The sequence below is a fragment of the Equus caballus genome, chromosome 7, assembly GCF_041296265.1.
Source record: "Equus caballus isolate H_3958 breed thoroughbred chromosome 7, TB-T2T, whole genome shotgun sequence".
NCBI lineage: Eukaryota > Metazoa > Chordata > Mammalia > Perissodactyla > Equidae > Equus > Equus caballus.
In genome coordinates, this window is record NC_091690.1 from 97,670,779 (window position 1) to 97,675,291 (window position 4,513).

The following is a 4,513-nucleotide window of genomic DNA, read 5'->3' on the forward strand; positions in this document are numbered from 1 at the left end:
CTATTGTGTGACATTCTGCTTGGAGGTCAAAGAGTTATTCAAAGTTGGCACAAACAAGTTAATCTCTATACTGTTGGCCTCCAAATAAAAGTATAGAAAGCTTCTGTAAATAGGCATTTTACCCTTGTGTGAATATCTGGCCATAGCAGTGAAATCCGGAAAACAATCAAGTTAATGAAAACTCATGGTGGTGGATAAAAGACTATGGCTTCTGGAATGTCTAAAAACGAGGAAGAAAGCTGAGGTTTACTACTTGAGTTAGGATGGCTATTCCACTGTGGATGGCTACTTTGCTTGCAGTGGCTAATTTTATTTAAAGGGACCAGTAGACCCTCTTGGGCAAGAACTGCACCAAAAGTGAAAAGCACAAGATTCCATCTGCTGAGTACCAGTTGCAAGTTTCAGATGGCATGTGGCCCAGAGTTGCCGTCTTCCTATGATTGGGCTCACCTGTAGTTTCTTGCTAGACCAGTCTAGTTACCGAATCAGAGAAATTGGGTTACTGCCTGCTTGTTAACTGCTCACTCACAAGAGCCCATCCCTATGCCCAGGTGAACCTAGTATTTCTTAAAAGATATTAGAGGTAGAATGAATCAATCCAGATCCAAAGAGAATGGAGAGAAGACGTGGAAGTGGAGGAGGGTGGTCAGAGAATATATGAGAAGGCTGTTTATCAATTAAGATTTTGGCAGGAACAAGAGTGTATTCAAACTGGATAATTTAAGAAGAATTCAATAAAGGGCCTATTTATAAAGGTGTGGACAGAGTTAAATAAATCAAGAACAACACAATACCCTGGGTATGTGTATTCTTATAATAGTGAGCAGCCACTGGGACTCAGAATTGAAGCAGCCAGGGGAGGAAGCATTTATTGGAGGGATCCAGAGGAATAAACATGGTTTGCTCACTCTTTCCTTACTTCTGGTCTTCTGCAATGGCCTCTCATTGGCAAACCCAACCAGAAACCAGAGGTCAAGAGTGCTTGTTGATGCAGTCCATTGAGGTTTGCCTCTGCACACACAGAGCAAGGAAGAGAGTGCATCTGAAGGGTCAAACTGGGGACTCATCCTATGTATCCTCTTCAATGAAAGATCAGGCTGGTAGTTCCCTGGTTTTATGTTCAATTAAACTGAACAAATATTTATTCAGAGCAGAATAGGTACAATAGATGCACACTTGAAGATGTAAAAAGATGAATAAACCTCGGATTCTATCCTCAGAGGACCAGACAAGTAGCCTAGTGACTATACTATAAAGTACAGAAAGGAAAAGAGGAGGGTAATTAAAAAGAGGGCTATATTTCCCATAACATATTAGGCCATGAGACTGTGGTATGAAATCTCTTCTTAACTGGGGGAGATTACAAATTTTGTTTTGTGATTGATTGTTCAAATTAAATCTTAGATAAAAGTCCATTACACTAATCAGGTGAAGGAGGCACACTGGTTAAAGTAAGGATGGACTGAGAGTGTGTCTATTAAGGGCAAAAACCTGCCATTATGTGTAAACAAGAAACAACAGAAAAATTGGGGAATAAACAAATTTTTTTTGAGGGCTTACTAAGTAATAGACACTATGCTAGGTACTGGAGTTATAGTGGTGAACAATAATACAACATTCCTAATCTTCATGGAATTAAAAATCTACTGGGGAAGGCAGAGAAGTGGCCTGGCAATTGCAGTTCAAGGTGATAAGAATTATTATGAAGAAAATAGAGGTGCTATAGGAGCATGGATGGGAGAATAAAGAATTGAAGATTTGGAGCTTGAGATAGACGGGTCAAGGGAGACTCTCCAGCAGACATCATATCTAAATTGTCACCTAAAAAAATCTGTGCAAAGAAACCGAGAGAGAAAGAATTTTCCAGGCAGAGAGAATGGCATATATAAAATTTGAGAGAATAGCAATGGTGTCAGTATGGTGTTTTCATGGAGAGGCAAGAGATTGAATATTACTAGAGTTCAAAGGGGAAGGTAAGAAAGCTAAGGTCAGGCAGATGAGCAAAGTTAAGTTCGTGATGAGAACATAAGAGAAAAGAACTTCCATTCTATCTGGAGGACACTGGAAAATTCATCGAGGGGTCTTAAGCAGGGATGTGGCCTTAACATATTTGCATTTTAAAAGACCATTCCAATGGATGGAGTGGATTAGAAGAGAGACCATAAATGAATACCTATTAATCCAGGTAAGAGATGATGATGACCTGAGCTAGGGTGGTAGGAATAGGATTGAAAGAACTGTATGAATTTCAGAAATGTTAAAGAGCTATAATTCCCTGGATTGACGATCAATTCAGTGGGCCACAGAAAAGAGAGAACTGCCCTGTATTCCTGTTTCTGACCTGGCAGTTCAATGATAAACGGTTCCATTTACAGAGAGAAATTGCAGGGAAAGGAGCAGGTTTAGGAGGAGAGAAACGAGATTAATTTTTGATATTTGAGCCTGAGGTACTTGTAAGATATTCAAGTGTAAGAGGCTAGTAACCACATGAAAATATAGATCTGAGTTTCCTTTGAAAGTTATTGGCTGGATCTCTAAGTTTAGGAGCTGTTAACACATGAGTGGTGATTACTCTACGCAACAGGATAAGGTTACTGTGAGAATGTACAAACTGATAGAAAGAAAAGAAAACATAGCTTGAAACATAAAATCTTAAGAATAGCCAGAGAAAGAGGAGCTTACCAAAGACTGAGAACAGGTGTGTGAGATGCAGGAAAAATCTAGAAGAATGCAGTGTCAAAAAACTCTTACGGAAGAAAGTGTTTCCAGAAGAATTGGTTTTTGATGGTAGCATGCACCATAACCACTTTTCAGTGGTGTGAAGGACAGACCAGTGTTCTTGCGGATACCAGCCACAAGGAGAAAGACAGTTTTTCATCCTTTTTCCCAATTTCCAATTTTTATTTTCTCACTGTCAATGGAGAATGATTTTCCTCACCTCTCTAATATTTCAGCAAGTCAGTGGGCACGTAAACCAATAAGGTAACGGACTTACTAAAAGACTATAAAATGGGTGAGATAGGTTCAAGGAAGTTCCTATCACAGAGTTGATTCTAGTAACTATACGTGGAATTATTACCATTTTAATTGATGTTATGTTGAACACTCAAATCAATATTTCTCTACATTAATGTGTGGGATTCATTTCTCACAATCAGTTAATATATTATTTGTCACCTGTATATTATATAAGATATACATTTATATTATATTATATTGTCATAACATCGCATAATATGTTAAATATATGTGTGATTTTTCTTGGTTGAGTCACGCCTATATAAAAATAATCCAGTGTATTTGATGAGGAATTTGGGAGTTGTTAGATTTGCTGAGCCAGAGAACTAGAAAAGAAATTTCTTGTTATACTGACAGCATTGAAGGACTCTCACCTTGCGTTATCAACCAGATGTTTTTCAAAAGTTGTCAGCTTCCTCTTCTTATTAGGGTAGGAATAGGGCACAAAATTTAAGAAGTCTCATTTGTTAGACACAAAGTTGTAAGACAGAGTGTAGGTGGACAAGGCATACAACTTGTCATTGCTGTACACAAGCACATTGACTGATTCCAACCCATCTAAATTAATTAGACCTCTGATTCCAAGAATCAAAAGATTTTGCGATTTTAATGGCTTAGCTTAAATGATAAGGGCATTATTCTGTTGGATACAAAAGGTTAAACTCTGTTACAGAAATCTTCATAGAATTTCTTTTTAAAGCAATCACTAAAACGTCTTAAGAGGTAAAGGGATAAAGCAATTTAAAGTATTTATCCTAAAAGTTTTAAAAGAGATCCAACGAGAAAACTGTAAAAGTATAACTATATTGTTAGAGAGAAATTATTTTGGAGAATAAACTCCCTGAAGGCAATGTCCATGTTCATTTTGTTCATCATTGCTTCCTTAGCTCTTGGCACCTAATATTGCCAACACATACTAGGCATTGGAAAATACCTCTTGGATAGCTATTGTATAATCTCAGTTTGATTCAAGAGATTCTCATAGAAATATTTAACTGAAGAATCCTGAAGGCTATTCTAAGTATGGTTTCTATTAGCAAATAGTTTTTCTTTCCTCATCAATGATTGATGTCTCACCCACATTATGTTGAATTGGGAGAAGCATTCAGCAGCTTCTGAGCAACAGCTATGGTGGAGCACCAAAGATCTCTAAAACCGCTATGTGGTTTCATATACACAGGGAAGAAATCATCACCAGAATGTTGATTTTTTTAAACTGTATAATGCTTTACATATTACAAAGCACTTTTATAGACTAGTTGTTTTCATTTGAGCTTCATAGCAGCCCAGTTGGAGAAGAAGCAGAATAGTATTTCCAGTTCACACCTCTCCATGTGATTAATTATTCTTTCAACAGGCATTAATTGTGCTCCAAATACTGACAGGACCTCTTGCCAGATAGATACATAGATTATTAGGTATGACTCCTGCCCTTAAGAAGCTGGCGGTCTTTTAGAGGAGATATAATAATGCCATAAATAATTATAATGAAGTA